The 25,856-nt window shown below is 37.5% G+C and overlaps 1 long non-coding RNA gene across 1 annotated transcript in view; it reads right to left on the bottom strand.

The window, feature by feature from the left end:
• Nucleotides 1-19,103: 19,103 nt before the first annotated feature.
• Nucleotides 19,104-25,856, bottom strand: part of LOC128637938 (uncharacterized) — a 51,740-nt gene continuing 44,987 nt past the window's right edge. Inside the window, exon 3 of the long non-coding RNA XR_008399016.1 lies at nt 19,104-19,249. This is a non-coding gene — a long non-coding RNA (uncharacterized LOC128637938). The remainder of the gene's footprint in view (nt 19,250-25,856) is intronic.

Genomic DNA, 25,856 nt, shown 5'->3' with positions numbered 1-25,856 from the left:
GTATGTATTATAAAAATACTGCTATAGGGCCCAAAACAAAGACTTGCTTGCGGTGTCAAATCTTCATATAGTATGTATTATAAAAATACTGCTACAGGGCCCAAAACAAAGACTTGCTTGCGGTGTCAAATCTTCATATAGTATGTATTATAAAAATACTGCTACAGGGCCCAAAACAAAGACTTGCTTGCGGTGTCAAATCTTCATATAGTATGTATTATAAAAATACTGCTACAGGGCCCAAAACAAAGACTTGCTTGCGGTGTCAAATCTTCATATAGTATGTATTATAAAAATACTTATGCAACAGATACTGACTCACAAAGTCTATAGTAGACAAAGGTGCAAGTAAAACGTTCATGCCACTGAACTAGAAGCGCCAGCTTCTCAATGCCCAACTGATTATGTCACTATGCATAACACCCATTTTCCAACCGGAAGTGACGTATCGGGAGGGAAAAGACGATAGCGATATTCAATCTCACTTGTGAAAACTGTTGCTAGGTAGAATACACAAAACTTGATTATATAGAAACATTTGTTGTGAATGTTACATAGTGAATGCTTGTTCCTTGAATGATTTATATATTTTATAGGAACATTTCTTTTGCAACAAAGTTATTATTGACTGATAATAAGTAACAAAAGTGTTTCTGCTATGTAGATGTTATACTTATGGCTAGGAAAAAAGCTTAAAATGCTTATTGTGAATAAAAAATAGTAATACATACAGTATATGTGCACCAAAAGTGGAGAATATGGAAAATTGACATATATATATATATATATATATATATATCCCCTATTCTATAAAAGGCCAAGTGTGTTTGTCCGAAGCTGTCATGCATAGTAGAAACTGCGCGAGGACAAACGCACCTGGCCTTCAAGAAGACTGACCTGGCTGGCATGACATCTGGGGTGACCGTGTGTGATGGGGACGGGGGCGGCCGGGCGTGATGTGGGCGGGGCTGGGCGGATCCAGGCATTATGTGGGTGGGGCTGGGCGTGACATGGGCGGGGCCGTGTGGATGTCAGAGAGAGAGCTCAAAAAAAAAGAGGGAGCATAGAGAGACTGCTCAAAAAAGAGGGTGGATAGAGGGAGCAAAAGAGGGGGATAGAGGAAGAGCAAAAGAGATGGGGGAGGGAGAGCAAAAGAGGGGAGATAGAGAGAGCAAAAGAGAGAGACACCAAAAGAGAGAGGGGAGAAAGGGGAGAGAGAGCAAAAAAGGGGAGAGAAAAAGAGCGCAAAAGAGGGGGGGAGAGAGGGAGGAGAGAGCGAGCAAAAGAGATGGGAGAGAGAGAGCAAAATAGAGGGGGGAGAGCACAAAAGACAGGGGAGAGAGAGTGCAAAAGAGAGGGGGGAAAGAGAGGGGAGAGAGAGAGAGAGGGAGAGAAAAAGAGGGGAGAGAGAGAGCAAAAGAGAATGTGAGAGAGAGCATGAGAGAGGGGGGAGAAAGGGGAGAGAGAGCAAAAGAGGGGAGAGAAAGAGAGAGGGAGGAGAGAGCAAAAGAGATGGGAGAGAGAGAGCAAAAGAGAGGGGGGAGAGCACAAAAGACAGGGGAGAGAGAGTGCAAAAGAGAGGAGGAAAGAGAGAGGGGGGAGAGAGAGAGAGAGAGAGAGAGAGAGAGAGAGAGAGAGAGAGAGAGAGAGAGAGAGAAAAAGAGAGGGGAGAGAGAGAGCATAAGAGAGGGGGGAGAAAGGGGAGAGAGAGCAAAATAGGGGGGAGAGGGAGGAGAGAGATTGAGCAAAAGAGATGGGAGAGAGAGAGCAAAAGAGAGGGGGAGAGCACAAAAAACAGGGGAGAGAGAGTGCAAAAGAGAGGGTGAGAGAGAGCATAAGAGAGGGGGAGAAAGGGGAGAGAGAGCAAAAGAGAGGAGAGAGAGAGCAAAAAGAGGGGAAAGAAAGAGAGTGCAAAAGAGATGGGAGAGAGAGCAAAAGAGAGGGTGGATAGAGAGAGCAAAAGAGGGGGGATAGAGAGAGCAAAAGAAAGGGAGAGAGACAGAAAAAGAGGGGGAGAGAGAGCAAAAGAGAGGGGAGAGAGAGAGAGAGCGCAAAAGAGAGGGTGGAGAAAGAGAGGGGAGAGAGAGCAAAAGAGAGGGTGAGAGAGAGCATAAGAGAGGGGGAGAAAGGGGAGAGAGAGCAAAAGAGAGGAGAGAGAGAGCAAAAAGAGTGCAAAAGAGATGGGAGAGAGAGAGCAAAAGAGAGGGGGATAGAGAGAGCAAAAGAGGGGGGATAGAGAGAGCAAAAGAAAGGGAGAGAGAGACAGAAAAAGAGGGGGAGAGAGAGCGCAAAAGAGAGGGTGGGGAAAGAGAGGGGAGAGAGAGCAAAAGAGAGGGGAGAGAGGGAGCATAAAAGAGAGGGGGAGAGAGAGCAAAAGTGAGGGGGGAGAGCAAAAGAAAGGGAGAGAGAGCAAAAGAAAGGGAGAGAGAGAGCAAAAGACAGGGAGAGAGACAGCAAAAGAGAGGGGGGAGAGAACAAAAGAGAGGGGAGAGAGCAAAAGAGAAGGGAGAGAGAGAGCACGCAAAAGAGAGGGTGGGGAAAGAGAGGGGAGAGAGAGTGCAAAAGAGAGGGGAGAGAGAGAGAGTGCAAAAGAGAGGGGGAGAGAGAGTGTAAAAGAGAGGGGGAGAGAGAGCAAAAGTGAGGGATAGAGAGAGAGCATAAGAGAGGGGGAGAGAAAGAGCAAAAGAGAGGGGGAGAAAAAGAGCAAAAGAGAGGGGGAGAGAGAGCAAAAGAGAGGGGGAGAGAAAGAGCAAAAGCAAGGGGGAGAGAAAGAGCAAAAGCAAGGTGGAGATAGACAGCAAAAGAGAGGGGGAAAGAGAGCAAAAGAAAGGGGAGAGAAAGAGAGAGCAAAAGAGGGGGAGAGAGGGCAAAAGAGAGGGGGAGAGAGAGAAAGAGAGAGAGGGAGAGAGAGCAAAAAAGGGGGTAGAGAGAGCAAAAAACAGAGAGATAGCAAAAGAGAGGGGGAGAGAACAAAAGAAAGGGGGGGAGAGAGAGCAAAAGAGAGGGGGGATAGCACAAAAGAGAGGGGGAGAGAGAGCGCAAAAGAGAGGGAGGAAAAGAGAGGGGGGAGAGAGAGCAAAAGAGAGGGGGGAGAGAAAGCAAAATAGAGAGGGGGAGATAGAGAGCAGAAGAGGGGGAGTGAGAGAGCAAAAGAGAGGGGGGAGAGAGAGACAGAGAGCAAGGGGTTGAACCGCTGTACTGCAAAACATTGCTTGTGTACACGGGCTTTAGGACTAGTATATATAAATATATATATATATAAATACAATGCAGATATAAATAAATATTCATATACTCAAATATATATATATATGCAATAAGAAAAATAGAATAATTGCAGAAAAAACATAATTTATGTAAGAACTTACCTGATAAATTCATTTCTTTCATATTAGCAAGAGTCCATGAACTAGTGACGTATGGGATATACATTCCTACCAGGAGGGGCAAAGTTTCCCAAACCTCAAAATGCCTATAAATACACCCCTCGCCACACCCACAAATCAGTTTAACGAATAGCCAAGAAGTGGGGTGATAAGAAAAAAGTGCGAAAGCATAAAAAATAAGGAATTGGAATAATTGTGCTTTATACAAAAAAATCATAACCACCTCAAAAAAGGGTGGGCCTCATGGACTCTTGCTAATATGAAAGAAATTAATTTATCAGGTAAGTTCTTACATAAATTATGTTTTCTTTCATGTAATTAGCAAGAGTCCATGAGCTAGTGACGTATGGGATAATGAATACCCAAGTTGTGGATCTTCCACGCAAGAGTCACTAGAGAGGGAGGGATAAAATAAAGACAGCCAATTCCGCTGAAAAATAATCCACACCCCAAACAAAGTTTAAATCTTATAATGAAAAAAAACTGAAAATATAAGCAGAAGAATCAAACTGAAACAGCTGCCTGAAGTACTTTTCTACCAAAGACTGCTTCAGAAGAAGAAAACCCATCAAAATGGTAGAATTTAGTAAAAGTATGCAAAGAAGACCAAGTTGCTGCTTTGCAAATCTGATCAACCGAAGCTTCATTCCTAAATGCCCAGGAAGTAGAGACTGACCTAGTCGAATGAGCTGTAATCCTTTGAGGCGGAGTTCTACCCGACTCAACATAAGCATGATGAATCAAAGACTTTAACCAAGATTCCAAAGAAATGGCAGAAGCCTTCTGACCTTTCCTAGAACCAGAAAAGATAACAAATAGACTAGAAGTCTTTCGGAAATCTTTAGTAGCTTCAACATAATATTTCAAAGTTCTAACTACATCCAAAGAATGCAACGATCTTTCCTTAGAATTCTTAGGATTAGGACACAATGAAGGAACCACAATTTCTCTACTAATGTTGTTAGAATTCACAACCTTAGGTAAAAATTTTATCCTGATGAAAAATCAGAAAAGGAGACTCACAAGAAAGAGCAGATAATTCAGAAACTCTTCTAGCAGAAGAGATGGCCAAAAGAAACAAAACTTTCCAAGAAAGTAATTTAATATCCAGCGAATGCATAGGTTCAAACGGAGGAGCTTGAAGAGCCCCCAGAACCAAATTCAAACTCCAAGGAGGAGAAATTGACTTAATGACAGGTTTTATATGAACCAAAGCCTGTACAAAACAATGAATATCAGGAAGATTAGCAATCTTTCTGTGAAAAAGAACAGAAAGAGCAGAGATTTGTCCTTTCAAGGAACTTGCAGACAAACCTTTATCCAAACCATCCTGAAGAAACTGTAAAATTCTAGGAATTCTAAAAGAATGCCAAGAAAAATGATGAGAAGAACACCAAGAAATGTAAGCCTTCCAGACTCGATAATATATCTTCCTAGATACAGATTTACGAGCCTGTAACATAGTATTAATTACGGAGTCAGAGAAACCTCTATGACTGAGAATCAAGCGTTCAATCTCCATACCTTCAAATTTAAGGATTTGAGATCCTGATGGAAAAAGGGCCTTGCGATAGAAGGTCTGGTCTTAACGGAAGAGTCCACGGTTGGCAAGTAGCCATCTGGACAAGATCCGCATACCAAAACCTGTGAGGCCATGCTGGAGCCACCAGCAGAACAAACGAACGCTCCTTTAGAATCTTGGAAATTACTCTTGGAAGAAGAAATAGAGGCAGAAAGATATAGGCAGGATGATACTTTCAAGGAAGTGACAATGCATCCACTGCTTCCGCCTAAGGATCTCTGGATCTGGACAGATACCTGGGAAGCTTCTTGTTTAGATGAGAAGCCATCAGATCTATTTCTGGAAGTCCCCACATTTGAACAATCTGACGAAATACCTCTGGGTGAAGAGACCATTCGCCCGGATGTAATGTTTGGCGACTGAGATAATCCGCTTCACAATTGTCTATACCTGGGATATGAACCGCAGAAATTAGACAGGAGCTGGATTCCGCCCATACAAGTATTCGAGATACTTCTTTCATAGCCAGAGGACTGTGAGTCCCTCCTTGATGATTGACATATGCCACGGTTGTGACATTGTCCGTCTGAAAACAAATGAACGACTCTCTCTTTAGAAGAGGCCACGACTGAAGAGCTCTGAAAATCACACAGAGTTTCAAAATATTGATTGGTAATCTCGCCTCCTGAGATTCCCAAACACCTTGTGCTGTCAGAGACCCCCATACAGCTCCCCAACCTGTCAGACTTGCATCTGTTGAGATCACAGTCCAGGTCGGAAGAACAAAAAAAGCCCCCTGAACTAAACGAAGGTGGTCTGTCCACCACGTCAGAGAGTGTCGTACAATCAGTTTTAAAGATATTAATTGTGATATCTTTGTATAATCCCTGCACCACTGGTTCAGCATACAGAGCTGAAGAGGTCGCATGTGAAAACGAGCAAAGGGGATCGCGTCCGATGCAGCAGTCATAAGACCTAGAATTTCCATGCATAAGGCTACCGAAGGGAATGATTGAGACTGAAGGTTTCGACAAGCTGAAACCAATTTCAGACGTCTCTTGTCCGTCAGCGACAGAGTCATGGACACTGAATCTATCTGGAAACCTAAAAAGATTACCCTTGTCTGAGGAATCAACGAACTCTTTGGTAAATTCATCCTCCAACCATGTTCTCGAAGCAACGATACAAGTCGATTCGTATGATAGTGATCTGGATGAATTGGAATATGCAGATATGCATCCTGTAAATCTATTGTGGACATATAATGCCCTTGCTGAACAAAAGGCAGAATAGTCCTTATAGTTACCATTTTGAATGTTGGAATCCTTACATAACGATTCAATATTTTTAAATCCAGAACTGGTCTGAAGGAATTCTCCTTCTTTGGTACAATGAAGAGATTTGAGTAAAACCCCAGCCCCTGTTCCAAAACTGGAACTGGCACAATTACTCCAGCCAACTCTAGATCTGAAACACATTTCAGAAATGCTTGAGCCTTCACCGGATTTATTGGGACACGGGAAAGAAAAAATCTTTTTGCAGGAGGCCTTATCTTGAAGCCTATTCTGTACCCTTGTGAAACAATATTCTGAATCCAAAGATTGTGAATCGAATTGATCCAAATTTCTTTGAAAAATCGTAATCTGCCCCCTACCAGCTGGGCTGGAATGAGGGCCGCACCTTCTTGTGGACTTGGGAGCTGGCTTTGGCTTTCTAAAAGGCTTGGATTTATTCCAAATTGGAGATGGTTTCCAAACTGATACTGCTCCTGTAGGGGAAGGATCAGGTTTTTGTTCCTTATTGTGACGAAAGGAACGAAAACGATTAGCAGACCTAAATTTACCCTTAGATCTTTTATCCTGTGGTAAAAAAGTTCCTTTCCCCCCAGTAACAGTTGAAATAATAGAATCCAACTGTGAACCAAGCAATGTATTACCCTGGAAAGAAAGGGAAATCAAAGTTGACTTAGAAGACATATCAGCATTCCAAGTTTTAAGCCATAAAGCTCTTCTAGCTAAAATAGCTAAAGACATATACCTGACATCAACCCTAATGATATCAAAGATGGCATCACAAATAAAGTTATTAGCATGTTGAAGAAGATTAACAATGCTATGAGTATTATGATCTGTTACTTGTTGTGCTAAAGCTTCCAACCAGAAAGTTGAAGCTGCAGCAACATCCGCCAAAGATATGGCAGGTCTAAGAAGATTACCTGAACATAAGTAAGCTTTTCTTAGAAAGGATTCAATTTTCCTATCTAAAGGATCCTTAAAGGAAGTACTATATGCCGTAGGAATAGTAGTACGTTTAGCAAGAGTAGAGATAGCCCCATCAACCTTAGGGATTTTGTCCCAAAACTCTAATCTGTCAGATGGCACAGGATATAATTGCTTAAACCGTTTAGAAGGAGTAAATGAATTACCCAAATTATTCCATTCCCTGGAAATTACTTCAGAAATAGCATCAGGGACGGGGAAAACCTCCGGAATAACTACAGGAGGTTTAAAAAATGTATTCAAACGTTTAGATTTAGTATCAAGAGGACCAGATTCCTCTATTTCTAATGCAATTAAGACTTCTTTAAGTAAAGAGCGAATAAATTCCATTTTAAATAAATATGAAGATTTATCAGTATCAACCTCTGAAACAGAATCCTCTGAACCAGAAAAATCATTATCAGAAACAGAATCAGAATGATGATGTTCATTTAAAAATTCATCTGAAAAATTAGAAGTTTTAAAAGACCTTTTACGTTTACTGGAAGGAGGAATAACAGACATAGCCTTCTTAATAGATTTAGAAACAAAATCTCTTATGTTAACAGGAACACCCTGAATATTAGATGTTGATGGAACAGCAACAGGTAATGGAACATTACTTAAGGAAATATTATCTGCATTAACAAGTTTGTCATGACATTCATTACAAACAACAGCCGGAGGAACAGTTACCACAAGTTTACAACAAATACACTTAACTTTGGTAGATCCAGCATCAGGCAGCAATTTTCCTGAAGTATCTTCTGATTCAGGGTCAATCTGAGACATCTTGCAATATGTAATAGAAAAAACAACATATAAAGCAAAATTGATCAAATTCCTTAAATGACAGTTTCAGGAATGGGAAAAAATGCCAGTGAACAAGCTTCTAGCAACCAGAAGCAAATAAACAATGAGACTCAAATAATGTGGAGACAATAATGACGCCCATATTTTTTAGCGCCAAAAAGACGCCCACATTATTTGGCGCCTAAATGCTTAAAGCGCCAAAAATGACTCCATATCCGGTGACGCCAACATTTTTGGCGCAAAAAACGTCAAAAAAATGACGCAACTTCCGGCGACAAGTATGACGCCGGAAATGACAAAGAAAATGTTTGCGCCAAAAAAGTCCGCGCCAAAAATGACGCAATATATAGAAGCATTTTCAGCCCCCGCGAGCCTAACAGCCCACAGGAAAAAAGTCAAATTTAAAGCTAAGAAAAATTGATTATTCAAATGCATTATCGGAATAATGAAACTGACTATCTGAAATAAGGAATGTTGAACATCCTGAATCAAGGCAAATAAATGTTTAAACACATATATTTAGAACTTTATATAAAAGTGCCCAACCATAGCTTAGAGTGTCACAAAAATAAGACTTACTTACCCCAGGACACTCATCTACATGTAGTAGAAAGCCAAACCAGTACTGAAACGAGAATCAGTAGAGGTAATGGTATATATAAGAGTATATCGTCGATCTGAAAAGGGAGGTAAGAGATGAATCTCTATGACCGATAACAGAGAACCTATGAAATAGACCCCGTAGAAGGAGATCATTGAATTCAAATAGGCAATACTCTCTTCACATCCCTCTGACATTCACTGCACACTGAGAGGAAAACCGGGCTCCAGCCTGCTGCGAAGCGCATATCAACGAAGAATCTAGCACAAACTTACTTCACCACCTCCATGGGAGGCAAAGTTTGTAAAACTGATTTGTGGGTGTGGTGAGGGGTGTATTTATAGGCATTTTGAGGTTTGGGAAACTTTGCCCCTCCTGGTAGGAATGTATATCCCATACGTCACTAGCTCATGGACTCTTGCTAATTACATGAAAGAAATATACATATATGATGCTGCAAGAAATGGTTAGATTTAGAAGGAGCGCCAAACAAAGAGGCTATAGTACTTGATATGTAGTTAAATTTGATAATAACTTGACCTTATCTTCCTAAATGGCCTTTGGGCTAGACAGATTAGGGTTAAGGTGTGTCCCTATAGGTTATACAGATAGCAATAATGTAAGAGGAAACAAGGAGTATTCCAAATTTCAATGAATGTTTGATTAATGGGTTAACCACTAGTTGGATAAGAAATGATTCACTCTAAAGTATATGTTAGAAGATATATTTGATGCAATTGTAGATAAATTCAAATAAACATAATATATATATATAGTCAGGTTACTAAACAGAAATTAAAAAACATCTGCGCTATTAACCTATATGCGCAAAGTACAATTTAAAAAGCCTAAAATGCAATATAAAATATCTTATGGTATCTGTGAACAAGTGAGTCCAGTAGAAAGACATCTAATAGAACAATAATCCAGATGAGTGTAATTTCGAAAAACCAATTGAATATGATGATACAGTGTTATCAATGTAAGAACAAACACTCATTTAGTGTGAATGGAAAAGATACAATGTATCAGTGTAAGAGCTATAATAGAGGATTATAAGAGAACACTTGTTGTGAGTAAATAACAGGAAAAGGTTAAACGTTATGAGAGAACGTTACTGAGATATACACTTCCAATGTGCAAAATATTTAGATGTGTAAGATGCTACTTATAACGACCATATCGGGCGGCCGTTTTCTAGAAGTTGAGTCTAGTACTTTGTTGTTCTTTGGCGCTGTCCACTACATACTATTTTTTACATATATGATGGTCTCTCTCTCAAACTGAAATCATGACACCTGCTCTTGTATCGACCGTATACTAAACATTACTAGATCACTATATTAGAGGCTCCCCTCTAAGCTACTGTGTGACTATTAAGACCATCACATCTTTCCTTGTAGGTTTTATTCTACAAAGAGACAAGTTTAGTTGTTTTTTTTTCAATAGATATCTATGTTCTCTGTATTAGAGCTGAGGTCTGATATTGGTCTATACAGCATCATTAATACTTCAGTATCTCTTCTGTTAATACCTCTCCCCTATGCAATCAAATAGTATAATGTTGTATCTTGCTACATTATTGCATTTTTTACCAACTGTTAAATCATTATATTCCAATGCCCTTTTATTGCTGCTAATAAAGTAACATTTTCTATAATCAATCTTCATGGTTTTTGTATCATACAATCCTGTAATTTGCTTTTTTAAATTCATACATACTGTATTATTTATATAGATTTTCTTTTAAATATGTCTCCTAACTTGACTTATCAATGTCACAAACCAGAAATGTCCTCATTTAGTATTATCAGCAAAATCAAACACCTTCCAAAACCAGCCCCATAACTGAGCCCTGAGGCACACCAATAGTAACTGATAAATGTACTTACCATCTAACCTTAAAGGGACACTCAGGTTAAATTAAATGTTCATGATTCAGATACAGCATGTAATTTTAAACAACTTTCCAATTTACTTCCATTAAAAAAAAAAAAAAAAATTAAACGTAAATTTTTATTAGGATTCAAAAAAGAAAGAAAATACAAAAAAAAATGCGTAGAGAAAAAGTTAAAAGAAAAAAACAACAACAATTACATAAGATTTTACAGATACTAACAATTTACATCACCTGGAGCATATGTGAAATTAGAATCAAATTTGAAAATACAACTTATGACAAGAAAATCAGGTTGATTAATGAACATTAACACCATCTTTCTGTACCAGCACTAATCTAGCTGTATATACCTCTTTAAATGGACAAACAAAAATAAAAATGAAAAAAATAACTAAATAAATAAATAAAAATTGATACGTTTTACTCCTGCTACCACCCCTCAGCAGAGGTGCTGTCTCCAGAGCATAGGGGAGTTATCTGATAGTACAATTGTAAAAAGGCTGGTGACTTACGAAAATGCCCTAGGAACTGCAATTGGACTTCTCTAGGTTGATCTAAAATTACTTTGTCCCATTTTACCATGTAATTTTTTAATTTTATTTCTTCAAAAATTAATGGATCATTCTGATCCAGAACCATTTGATATATTATATTATGTACAAAAGAGGCTATGCTGGGGGCCTTCTTATCCTTCCAAGCTTAATATCATCTGTTTAGTTAGTAATATTGCAGTATTGATCAGCGACTTATTCTGTATCTTTTCATGTGCCAAAAAGAAAATGTGCGTAGGCTTAAAGGTTATCCTAGATGGCAAAAATCTATTCAGTCAAAATTCAACCTGCTTCCACAGTTTAAGAATTTTAGGGCAGACATAAAAGACATGGTAAAGATCCGCTGATGGAAATTTACATCTATGGCAAGCCATGTCACCCTTCCATTTACTCATTCTCTTAGGCCTCAGGTATGCTCTATTCAGAAGTTTAAGGTGTGACTCTCTTATTGCCATATTAGAAGAATACTTTCTTACTCTATCAAAACTCTTTTGAAAAAGATCCTGTTACAGAAGCATTAGTTATTTTGTTGTGAAGAGCTTATTTCCCAGCAGCAATGCCTGAACCAGCCAAGCCAGCGCCTAAGAAGGGCTCCAAGAAAACCGTAACAAGTATCATTTCATAAAGAGTTAACTTTTTTCAGCTTTTAGAAACTATTTTCTAAATACAAGTTTGCTGGCCTCAGCTCTAATTAAGTTTAGTGTTAAACATTCCCATTGTCTAATCACCTCCGGAGTCAGACTCCTAATTGATAAGATGGACTGCATTGTTTTCTTATGTGTAACTTCTTATCTGAAGTACTGTAATCCTATTGTGGCCTGTCAAAGAACATTGTCTCTCTATCTAAATGTGTGATGGGGGATTTTTTGCTTCCCCCCCTGGGAGTGCCCTGTGTGCATGTAACCTCAATAAAAAGCAGGCTGGGCATCCCAGTCCTGAGTTCTTGGTTGACCCTCAATCGCAGCGTTGACTCGTTTTTGTGGGCAGAAGGGTATCCTAGCTGTACTACAGCTAAGGGGGATTATTTTACATTTGCGAGACTCATATAGAATACTATGGAAAGCAGCTTCTCCCCTCTTCAGCAATAGGGATCCAGGCTACTAAGCGGTCCATCTCTCAGCGAGACTATGGGTAACCGTAACAGATCCAGATTCATTCCAGGGATATCTCGCTTCCATAGGAGAAAGAGATTATTTACTTTAAGTTCTGCCTCTTTAAGCACTAAGATTCATTCTGTAAATATATGATAGAGAGTGGTTACCTGAGGAAAATCTACTGATGATTGTATCCAGTGGACCCAACGACCATGCATCACCTTCCAAAGGTTTCTAATTGTAAAAATAGTGTCTAATTTGGAGGTAAGCAAAGAAGGATCTATTATCTAGATTGAATTCTTTAGATAGGGAGTCGAAAGTTCTAATATGTTTGGTTATTGGATCCATTAACTGAATTAGTAATTTCAGATTATTGTACAACCATTTTTTGAAGGCAGTTGATGTATATCCACTTTCAAAATCTGTGTTTCCTCTAATAGGTAGATATTTGGAAAGCGAGTGTTTCACCTCCAAGAGATTGCATATGTTGTTCCATGCTAGAATTATGTTATGTATTGTATACTTTAAAGTACATTCCCGGGCATTTTTTAATCGAAATGTATGAAGAAGGGCCTTAAGGGAGTAAGGAGCAATTATAGCTTCCTCTATATCGTAATTTGTGACATTGTTGGCTTCCGTTAACCAGTCCATTGAGATTTGAGCCATACATGCCAAGGTTTAATTTTTAATATTAGGGAATGTGAATCCCCCAATATCTTTAGGATGCATTAATCTTGATAAAGAAATACACGGTTTTATTGAACAGTCTAAAAAGATGAAGAGGAGAGAAGCGCAGGACACAATTCAAGTGTAGATTAATGTTTAATACATACAACACGCACAAAATTCTACTCACAAGATAAAATAATAAAATAGGCACATGAGTCTTGTTATATTCTTTAGGCAGATTTTAAGCCCCAAGTCGGTGGATTCCCCCACGCCGTTCAATTCACACATGGAAGCAAGAGTTCAAGGATTGACGCCTGCATGTACGCCTCCAGTCTTGACCGCTACGTAAGGGACACACCTGCACACACCAATAGGAATACCTCTAATGCTGAGCTCACTGCACACGAGGACCTATGGTGGCTTCACAGGGTGAAAATACGAAACGCCACAACTGAGTTCTACGCGTTTCGTCCCGATCGACGGGACGAAACGCATAGAACTCAGTTGTGGTATTTCGTAACAGAAGATTATAACATATATCTAAAAGTCATATATATATTTTATATGCTGCTTACAAACATATAGCCCACGATACACAGTATTTATATAAATTCATTTGTTCATACACTTATTAAAGTTTTGCACATTGCACTTTATATTATTACACTATCGGTTTCTTTTAACAGGAACTTAGAGGACATTGCACACTGCACCTTAGATTAATTTACATGAGATAGATACGCTCACAATTAATTTTATATATTTATTCACTGTATATTTTGATGAACTCCTGTTGAAGGAACTAAATCTAGCTAATCAATTATAATCAATATATCTAGGATCTTAATTCCTTAAGCTTTTGTTAGCGCCCTCACTCCTCACATTTTTCTATTTATTTTTAAAAGTTAGAAGGACTTTTTATTCTAGTGAAGTGTTTGTAATCACAGTCTCCAGCGCTCTACTCACTCACCTATTTATATATTGACTTTTATATATGAACTCTACAAGTACTGGTGATATATAGAATTTTATATGTGATGTATATGTTTATTTATTTATCTAATTAGTATATATGTTTAGCACACATCTTTTATGATAGGTTATATGTTCTGATTTCTGAATTTACTTTTTTATATTTTAGATTATTGTGCAATTTGATTCATTTAACATACTATTTATATCTTGATATTTACTGACACACAGGGTGTTTTTTTCGCTGCTTCATTACTCTGTTGAGTAATTTGGGTTTGTTTACGGTTTTATTGAAGCCCAAAGAAAGCGAGAGCAACTAGAATTACATTTTTGTAAGTCCACCTTTCGTAGGAAGGAGGGGATGTTCTGTAGCAGAAATTAATTTTTTGGAAATGTTTGCATTTTTATTAAGGCTATTCTTGCCGAAAGCGTCAAAGGCAATTTGCTCCATCTCTGTATATCAGAGAGGCACTTTTTCCACATAGGGATATAGTTAGCATCATACCATTCTTCTGGATTTCTAGAAAGATTTATTCCCAGATATTTAATATTTTTTTCGGAGAGTTTAAAAGGGTTCTGAACAAAACTATCCTTGTTTTTGATTACCCACAGAATCTCAGGCTTTGAGAGGTTAATTTGATACCCAGCAAACTTACTAAACTCTGCTATAATAGTCAAGAGAATTGGGATGTTTCTACCTGAGTTCCTTATATAGAAAAAATATCATCTGCATATAGTGACACACAAACAAAATATACCAGCGCTAATCCACTATCGGATTTCTCCAAGAAACAAATAAAATAATGAATTAATAAGTAACACAATAAATAATCAGACACTAAAAAAGTATATAAGACACTGTGACTAATGAAGCCTACAGTTAATTACAGGTGCATAACACAATACATACACACACACAAAATATATATATATAAAAACAAACAACCATACAACATAACTATTACCTAGTCCAAATGTACTTTTAATCTAATCCCAGCCAGAGATGATATTGCACAAGGGAAGAACGTTTGTGATTATCAGGTTTCCAAAAAATGGCTTTAGGGAGCAAAGGGAGTCGATGCTGCTCTCATTAGGTGATGATTCCACTAATCACCAAAATTCTGAAGACACTGGAGCAAAAGAGTAAGAGAAGCGCAAAACGACTTAGGTTTATTCAATGCATTAAAGCAATAATACATAAAAACTTACACTCAGGTAAGCGCAGTCACATATTCCCAAACGGAGAGCAGTCAGAAGCCGCAATAGTCTGAGTCCCGCGCTACTAAAAACGTCCAAGTTCTCAAGTTGTCCGTCTAACTGAAAGACAGCGTCTGACGTCAACGTGAATAAAAGATCCGGAGCATCCTCCGGCATGCGGGTCTCTCTCAGGCTATGAAGCTGTCCGTGAGGCCTTGAAAAACAAATCCCTAAGCTTTTCATCCGTGAACACGGCCGGACTTTATCAAGGGCAAGTAAGTATAGAACTAGTTCAAAGTTGAATATTGGTGCCAAGTCCGATGACTCTTTTATACTAAACGGGAGCGAGCCCTCTGAGGACATAAAAGACCCATTACATACATAAAATATCAAAAAACCTAAAACAATATATCTCTAACGGTATTTGAACCATTTGATACACAATAACAATAAATAGTGGATAAAACATTTGATGCATAATAATATATTTTGAATAATAAATCATAAGCTATATAAACACATAAAGGAACTAAAATATATAAAAATATAAAAAAATAGCCTAAGATATACACATATTGTTAATAATAAACAATGATAAATAACTTCAAAGACACCCTAACGAATAAATATTCATCGATTAATTTTCATAGAAAAAATAATACATCAATTAATTTTATAAAGAATAAGTGTATTAAATGATTTCTAAAAAGTAACATATAATGATCTCATAAGATACTAATAAAAGGAAACACTCGCAATGGTCTCAAGAAAAATCTTATAGAAGACATAATATATAAATAAATAAGTTGATGAGTACCAAAGAAAAAAAATAAAGCATTAGTATGATATGTTATGTTTTATTTTTTTTCTTTGGTACTCATCAACTTATTTATTTATATATTATGTCTTCTATAAGATTTTTCTTGAGACCATTGCGAGTGTTTCCTTTTATTAGTATCTTATGAGATCATCATTTGTTACTTTTTAGAAATCATTTAATACACTTATTCTTTATGAAATTAATTGATGTATTATTTTCTATGAAATTAATCGATGAATATTTATTCGTTAGGGTGTCTTTGAAGTTATTTATCATTGTTTATTATTAACAATATGTGTATATCTTAGGCTATTTTTTATATTTTTTATATATTTTAGTTCCTTTATGTGTTTATATAGCTTATGATTTATTATTCAAAATTTATTATTATGTATCAAATGTTTTATCTAATATTAATTGTTATTGTGTATCAAATGGTTCAAATATCGTTAGAGATATATTGTTTTAGGCTTTTTGATATTTTATGTATGTAATGGGTCTTTTATGTCCTCAGAGGGCGCTCTCCCGTTTAGTATAAAAGAGTCATCGGACTTGGCTCCAATATTCAACTTTGAACTAGTTCTATACTTACTTGCCCTTGATAAAGTCCGGCCGTGTTCACGGACGAAACGCGTAGGGATTTGTTTTTCAAGGCCTCACAGACAGCTTCATAGCCTGAGAGAGACCCGCTTGCCGGAGGACGCTCCGGATCTTCTATTCACGCTGACGTCAGACGCTGTCTTTCAGTTAGACGGCCAACTTGAGAACTTGGACATTTTTAGTAGAGCGGGACTCAGACTATTGCGGCTTCTGACTGCTCTCCATTTGGGGATATGTGACTGCGCTTACCTGAGTGTTTTTATGTATTATTGTTTTAATGCATTGAATAAACCTTCTAATTCGTTTTGCGCTTCTCTTACTCTTTTGCTCCAGTGCATATAATGACAGTATAGATTTATATTGTTTTATCTTTATACCCTCTAGTTCAAAACAACTTTTTACCGCTAAAGGTTCACTAGCTATATTGAATAGGAGCGGAGATAAGGGACACCCCTGTCTTGTTCCTTTATATAGCGTTATAGCTGGAGATAGAACATTATTTATACTGAGGTAAGAGACAGGGTTCTGATAAAGTAAAGATATATAATTATAGAAGTGACCTGAGAAGCCAAAATTATTTAGGCTTGTAAGTAAATGATCCCATTGGACAGAATCAAAGGCGTTTTTTCTGCGTCTATCGTTAACAAAGCAAAGTCTTGTTTTGGTCCTGACTCTGTCCTATGTGATGCCAGTGCAAATTCAATTAAAGTCATTGCCTTTCTTATATTTTTTTGAACTGTTCTACTCGGTATAAAGCCGGTTTGGTCTGGATGTATTATGTCACCTATAACCTTTTTTAATCGGGTTGCTATTATATTTGCTAGGATTTTGTAATCATTGTTGAGTAATGAGATAGGCCTATATGAGTCCATTGAATTTGGATCCTTGTCCTTCTTAAGAATGAGTGTGATATTTGATGCAGTGAAAAGAAGGTTTATACTGATGTAAGAAATATAGATTGAATAAATTGGTCATAGTAGGGGCAACTGTATCTGAAAGCATTTTGTAGAATTCAGCCGGTAATTGATCAGGCCCTGGTGCTTTACCCATGGCTGAATCCTTAATTGCCTACAGTAATCTCTTCATTAATTAATGCTAATTGATCTGAAGACATTTTCGGTACTTTGAGATTATTCCAGAAACAATCTTTTGCCTTCTTATTAATTTCTACTGGTGAATATAATTTTTGGAAGAATATTTAAAATTGCCTATTTTTTTTTCAGAGTATTGTATTTAATACCCTCAGAAACAATTGTCCCAATATAGTTAGTCTTCTTCATGCTTTTAGATATACTAGATGGCATTCTGACCGTTTTTGGGGAAAAACTACCAAATATTGCTTTGTTTTTAAACTCCTCTTAGGTCTGATATTGAGTTAGGAAGATCTCCCTCTCTGTTTTAGCCTTTTGGTAGCTATCCCGGTTATCTCTATTTGGGTTATCTATATATCTTATAAATTTATTTTTTAAGTTGATTTGTCAACTGTAATTCCCTCAGTCTAGACCTTCTTTTCCTTTTAACCATGTATGCCTTTATTTCCCCTCTAAGATAAGCCTTCGCTGCCTCCCAAAATATTTCCATTTTAGACAGATATTCTTTATTCAAGGAGGCATACTCCCTCCATTTTTGTGTCATCCAATTTCTGAAATTAATACTAGAATACAGAAAAGAGGGGAAGAAGAATTTCCCATATTGACTTTCCCTTTTATACCCCAGCTGGATAGATACTGAGATAATCGCATGGTCCGAAAGAATTATGCTCTGAATATCTGTATTGATTTCTAGGTGTAATAACCTTTCACTCACCAAGAACATATCTATTCTTGAAAGGGTGTGATATGATTTGGACTGACATGTAAGCAATCTTTCATCTGGATGTTGTATTCTCCATATATCTCTTAGTTTAAGGCCTTTCGAAAAGGAGGCTAAAATCTTAGCTTCTTTTTTGGACCTATATGATGTCCTAGTTTTAAGCCTATCCAGCTGGGGTGTAAATACACTATTAAAATCACCCCCAATAATAAACTGGGTATCTATCAGATTAATTAGTTTGGCATATAACTTATCCCCAAATCCTGTCTGACATTCATTTGGTGCATATAGATTACATAGTGTATAGTGGGTCTCATTAATCTCTATTTCTATAATCAAAATATCTTCCCTCTATATCTTTATATTGTGATACCAATCGAAAATCTAAGTTTTTGTTAAAGATACAAGCGACTCCCCTTTTTCTCTTTATTGCGGGTGTCGCTAATTTACTTCCATTTAAAAAAATGTGCACAGTCTTTTATATTTACAATTTTTGAGTCACCTGATACTACTGAGCATGTGCAAGAATTCACAGACTTTACGTATATGCATTTGTGATTGGCTGATTGCTATCACATGGTACAAGGGGAGTGGAAATATACATAACTTTGAAATTTGTTATAAAAAGATCTACTACTCATTTGAAGTTCAGACTAAGTGCTATTGCATTGTCTTGTTATCTTGCATTTGTTGATTATGCAAATCTAATGTGTTGACTGGTCCTTTAAGCCAATACTGTAGCCTCTTAACTATAAAACAAGTTTATCATGTGGGAAAGTGTGAAATATGTTACCAAGAATATATTTTTTTCATTGAATAAAAACACTCTAATAATTATTTTTTTTACTGTCAGCAGGTTTCACTGTGCTAGTGAGTGTAGGCAAATGACGCTTAGAATACACTTAAAATAACCCTTAAAAATATATTAATTTATTCATTAGTAACAGATTGGTATAAAAAAAACAAAATAATTATTCTTTTAAGTCTCATCTTACTTTGACATCATTTTCCAGGTTGGTTGTTGTTTATGTGATTTCTGCACTTGCAGCTGCTTCTGTAAAACAAAGCGGTCATTATATCACAGTACAATAATATAATATTCATTTCCAGCACATTTTCTCAGACATTTTTTAAAAATAGTAAATCTACTTTTGTCTTTTCAGACTGCTCCAGGGTGACATAGCATTATAGATATCAATATACCTTAAAGCCACACATGCTCAGTATTAGATGGTGCCTCAGTGTGTATATAACTGTATCATGTGACAGCCATCAGCCAATCACAGACTCATATACATATACACTGTGATCTCTTGCACATGCTCAGTATTAGCTGGTGCCTCAGTGTGTATATAACTGTATCATGTGACAGCCATCAGCCAATAACAGACTCATATACATATACACTGTGATCTCTTGCACATGCTCAGTATTAGATGGTGCCTCAGTGTGTATATAACTGTATCATGTGACAGCCATCAGCCAATCACAGACTCATATACATATACACTGTGATATCTTGCACATACTCAGTATTAGCTGGTGCGTCAGTGTGTATATAACTGTATCATGTGACAGCCATCAGCCAATCACAGACTCATATACATATACACTGTGATCTCTTGCACATGCTCAGTATTAGCTGGTGCCTCGGTGTGTATATAACTGTATCATGTGACAGCAATCAGCCAATCACAGACTCATATACATATACACTGTGATCTCTTGCACATGCTCAGTATTAGCTGGTGCCTCAGTGTGTATATAACTGTATCATGTGACAGCCATCAGCCAATCACAAACTCATATACATATACACTGTGATCTCTTGCACATGTTCAGTAGCAGTTGGTGCCTCAGTGTGTATATAACTGTATCATGTGACAGCCATCAGCCAATCACAGACTCATATACATATACATTGCTCTTTAAGGGTTGCTGTATTGATTCTCTGTTAAAGTAAGATTGTCTAAGTATTATAGTTAGCTAACAAAGCTAATTCATAAATATTTTGCTTTGCAAGGGTTGCATTTTATAAAACAAAATAACTGTTGGTTTGTATCTAAATATATATATTTTTTTTTTCTTGTTTCCTGTGTGGGTAATTAGGGGTGGGATTTTTTTCAGCTGTTTGGGCCTAGCTAGATTATAAATTTAGCACATTTACTCTGGGAGCTTGCTCTTTAAGGGTTGCTGTATTGATTCTCTGTTAAAGTAAGATTGTCTGTTTAAGTATTATAGTTAGCTAACCAAGGTAGTTAGGCAAACAAGGTTTTGGGGTAATCAAGGGGAAATATATTTTATACTTTTAAGTTAAACCTTTTATTAAGAATGTGTGAGAATCTCATTCAGTGTACAGCTTGCCACATGTTTGCATCACTGGAGCAGCCGCTTCTGGGATTATATGTTTGTGGCAAGTGCGAGCATATTGTCTCTTTAGAAACTCGTATTGGGGATCTGGAGGAACGAATTGCAACACTACATGAAATTCAGACACTTGAAAGGGAAATGGATAGGACTGAGCTGGTTGTTAATGGTTCCAGCAGTGGGAATGGGGAGGATTCAGATGAGGAGACTCCAGGATGTAGCTGGGTCACAGTAAGAGGGCGAAGTAAGCGGAAGAGACAGGCCAGTTCTGAGCTGGTACACCCCAATAGATTTGCAAGATTAAGTGAAGATGTTGGGGATATCAGTTCAGGGGTGGCAGTGTCAGAGAGGGCTGTGTTGCCTAGTATAGTGAACAGTCCTTTAGCTGTGGAAGAGGAGCATACTATGGTGGGCAGTCCTTCAGTCATGGAAGAGGGGCATACAAGTCAGGGCCAGAGGCAGATGTTGGTGGTAGGAGACTCTATTATTAGGAAGGTTGATAGGGTAATTTGTCATCCAGACCCTTTACATAGAACAGTTTGCTGTCTTCCAGGGGCTTGTGTTAGGCATATTGTGGAGCGTATTGATAGATTGTTAGAGGGATGTGGGTCTGATCCTGCAGTCATGGTGCATATTGGTACTAATGAAGGAATCGGTGGGAGATGGAGAGTCCTAAAAAATGACTTCAGGGAGTTAGGTAGCAAGCTTAAAGCAAGGACCTCCAAAGTAATATTTTCTGAGATATTACCAGTGCCGTGTGTTAACTCAGTAAGGCAGAAGGAGCTAAGGTCTGTTAATTCATGGCTAAAAACATGGTGTAAAAATGAGGGGTTTGACTTTTTAGAACACTGGGCTGATTTTTCACTAGGGTACAATTTGTACAGTAAGGATGGATTGCACCTGAATGACATGGGTGCAGGTGTGTTGGGGGAAAGGATGGTAGCACGTTTAGAGAACCTTTTAAACTAGGCAAAGGGGGGGAGGGTCAGTTAGAACAAAATAGAACAGAGAGATCAGTCTGTGAATATGACAATCCCTTAATATCTCAAGGAAGGGATGACTTAAGAAATGTCACATTAGAAAATATAAAGGAAAGCACACCAAGTAGCAGCAGAAAGCACATGAAAATTAAATGTATGACAACAAATGCAAGAAGCATGACAGGTAAAATGGGGGAGCTGACGCTCTTAGTTGCAGAAGAGGACTATGATGTTATCAGTATAACTGAAACTTGGTGGGATGATTCACATGACTGGGCAGTTAACTTAGAGGGGTATACATTATTTAGGAGGGACAGGAATAATAAAAGGGGTGGAGGAATCTGCATGTATATTAAACCTAACCTTAAACCTACAATAAGGGAAGATATTTATGATACAAGTGACAATGTAGAGACCCTGTGGGTTGAAATAAAGAGTGGGGGGAAAAATCCTAAAAAAAATATTACTAGGAACATGCTACAAGCCTCCCAACATTAGTGACCCGGAGGAAACTCAACTACTTATCCAAATAGGTAAGGCTGCTAATAACAGTGCTGTAATTATGGGAGATTTTAACTACCCTGATATAAACTGGGCCAATGAAACTAGTAATTCAGCTAAGGGGGATAGATTTTTAAATGTTCTCAGGGATAACTTCTTGTCACAATTAATAGAGGAGCCAACTAGGAGTAAAGCTATATTGGATTTAGTGCTATCAAACAATACAGATATAATATCAAACATAGAAGTTAAAGAACATTTGGGTAACAGTGATCATAACATGGTCACATTTGAAATCTATTTTCAAATGCAGTGTTTTAAAGGCTTAACTAAGACTTTTAATTTCAAGAAAGCAAAATTCAACGATTTAAGGAAATCATTAAATAATATAAATTGGGACAATGTATTTTCTAATAAAAATACAGAGAATAAATGGATAATATTTAAAAATGTGTTAAATAAATATACATATCAACACATACCATATGGTTATAAAAGTAAAAATAAAAAAAACAAAGCCATTATGGCTAAATAAAAATGTGTTAAGAGAAATTAGGAAAAAACGTAGGGCATTTAAATTATTAAAAGAAAATAGTACAGACTCAGCATACAATATTTATAAGGAATGTAACAAAGCATGCAAAAAAGCAATCAAATTAGCCAAAATTGAAAATGAAAAATTAATTGCTAAGGATTCTAAGTCTAACCCTAAAAGGTTCTTTAAGTACATAAATAGCAAAAAATCTAAGAAGGATAATATAGGTACATTAAAATGTGTGGAGGGTAGCATGATAAATAATGACAGGGAGAAGGCTGAGGTACTAAACCAGTTTTTTTCTTCAGTATACACAAGAGAAGAACCATTGAATGATACTTTTGAACATAATAGAACATGCCAGTCCATACCACTAACTGGGTTTTGTTTAGAGGATATCAGGAAAAAACTGGAAAATATTAAGGTAAATAAAACTCCAGGCCCAGATGGAATACACCCAAGGGTGTTGAGGGAACTTAGCACTGTTATAGACAAACCTTTACTCTTAATTTTTCAAGACTCATTATCCTCAGGCATGGTACCCCAGGATTGGCGTAAAGCTGATGTGGTGCCACTCTTCAAAAAGGGAAGCAGGGATGATCCAGGAAGCTATAGACCAGTTAGTCTGACATCAATAGTGGGGAAGATATTTGAAGGGATTATAAGGGATTATATTGATGAGCATATTCGTGTAAACAAGATTATGAGTTCTAATCAGCATGGCTTTAGGAGAAATAGATCATGTCAAACTAATCTGATTAGATTCTACGAGGAAGTAAGTCAAAATATAGATAAAGGGGAATCAGTGGATGTGATATACTTAGATTTTGCAAAGGCATTTGATACAGTGCCACATGAGAGATTAATGCACAAAATTAAGGGACTGGGAATAGCTGAAAATGTTAGCTCATGGATAAATAACTGGATAAAAGATAGGGAGCAACGAGTAGTAGTAAATGGATCATACTCAGATTGGACAAAGGTAATCAGTGGCGTCCCCCAGGGATCAGTACTGGGCCCTGTTCTTTTTAATATTTTTATAAATGACTTGGAGCAAGGATTAAATAGCGACATCTCTATTTTTGCAGATGATACTAAGTTAAGTAAGGTCATAAGGTCAGAGCAGGACGAACTGTCTTTACAAAGGGATTTGCTAAAATTAGAACTATGGGCAAGTGAATGGAAAATGAGATTTAATACGGAAAAATGCAAGGTTCTACATTTTGGAAGTAAAAATAAGCAGGCTACGTATTTTTTAAATGGGACAAGACTTAGCCAAACACAGGAGGAAAGGGATTTGGGAGTAGTAATAGATAACAAGCTAAAGATGGGTGCACAATGCAGGGCAGCGGCTTCAAAGGCTAATAAGATACTAGCATGTATTAAAAGAGGTATTGATTCAAGGGAGGAAAGCATAATTCTGTCATTATATAAAGCCCTGGTAAGACCTCACCTTGAGTTTGGAGTGCAGTTCTGGGGACCAATTGCTAAAAAAGATATTGCAGAACTAGAAAAAGTTCAGAGAAGGGCCACAAAGCTAATAAGGGGATTGGAGAAATTAACCTATGAGGAGAGGCTAGCCAAACTGGGTCTGTTTTCTTTAGAAAAAAGGCGCTTGAGAGGTGACATGATTACTTTATATAAATATATTCAAGGCCCATATACAGAGATGGCAGAAGCTCTGTTTATTCCAAGAAAATTGTTTCTGACAAAAGGTCATAATTTAAGGTTGGAGGAAAGGAGATTTAATCTCCTGCAACGGAAACGTTTTTTCACTGTGAGAGCAATAAAATTGTGGAACTCATTACCAAAGGAGGTAGTGAATGCCAATACCATAGATACATTTAAAAATAGTCTGGATAAGTTTCTGTATACTAACAAAATTCATGGATATGATTGCTAGTATTAAATGGGTCACATTTTAATGGGGTTATTTAAGCTTAACTGGAGCTTTTTGTAAGTATTTTAGATTTGTATAGGTTGAACTCGATGGACTTCAGTCTTTTTTTCAACCTTATCTACTATGTTACTATGTTACTATGTATTGTGATCTCTTGCACATGCTCAGTAGCAGCTGGTGACTCAGTGTGTATATAACTGTATCATGTGACAGCCATCAGCCAATCACAGACTCATATACATATACATTGTGATCTCTTGCACATGCTCAGTATTAGCTGGTGCCTCAGTGTGTATATAACTGTATCATGTGACAGCCATCAGCCAATCACAAACTCATATACATATACATTGTGATCTCTTGCACATGCTCAGTAGGAGCTGGTGCATCAGGGTGTATATAACTGTATCATGTGACAGCCATCAGCCAATCACAGACCCATATACATATACATTGTGATCTCTTGCACATGCTCAGTAGCAGCTGGTGACTCAGTGTGTATATAACTGTATCATGTGACAGCCATCAGCCAATCACAGACTCATATACATATACACTGTGATCTCTTGCACATGCTCAGTAGCAGCTGGTGCCTCAGTGTGTATATAACTGTATCATGTGACAGCCATCAGCCAATCACAGACTCATATACATATACACTGTGATCTCTTGCACATGCTCAGTAGGAGCTGGTGCCTCAGTGTGTATATAACTGTATCATGTGACAGCCATCAGCCAATCACAGACTCATATACATATACACTGTAATCTCTTGCACATGCTCAGTATTAGCTGGTGCCTCAGTGTGTATATAACTGTATCATGTGACAGCCATCAGCCAATCACAGACTCATATACATATACACTGTGATCTCTTGCACATGCTCAGTAGGAGCTGGTGCCTCAGTGTGTATATAACTGTATCATGTGACAGCCATCAGCCAATCACAGACTCATATACATATACACTGTGATCTCTTGCACATGCTCAGTAACAGCTGGTGCCTCAGTGTGTATATAACTGTATCATGTGACAGCCATTAGCCAATCACAGACTCATATACATATACACTGTGATCTCTTGCACATGCTCAGTATTAGCTGGTGCCTCAATTTGTAATATTAACGCAATTAAAACTGCTTGTGAAAGCACAATAATGTTTGCGCCTAACTTGTAATCTAGCCCTATAGATACACAAAGTAGGTTGCACAAGAATGATGAAACATTGACTGCAATAAATGACTGTCTACTACCTACAGAAACTGCGCACGCATTACACAAGTACTATTGCTGTATGAACTACTATAGTATCTATCTGATGCTCAATTAGATCACAGTATCTTGTGCAATTCAAGCTTTAGTGCACGGATATGACTT

This window comes from Bombina bombina, chromosome 8 (genome assembly GCF_027579735.1).
Source record: "Bombina bombina isolate aBomBom1 chromosome 8, aBomBom1.pri, whole genome shotgun sequence".
In the NCBI taxonomy this organism is placed as follows: domain Eukaryota; kingdom Metazoa; phylum Chordata; class Amphibia; order Anura; family Bombinatoridae; genus Bombina; species Bombina bombina.
This window is presented reverse-complemented; position numbering and strand designations above follow the sequence as displayed.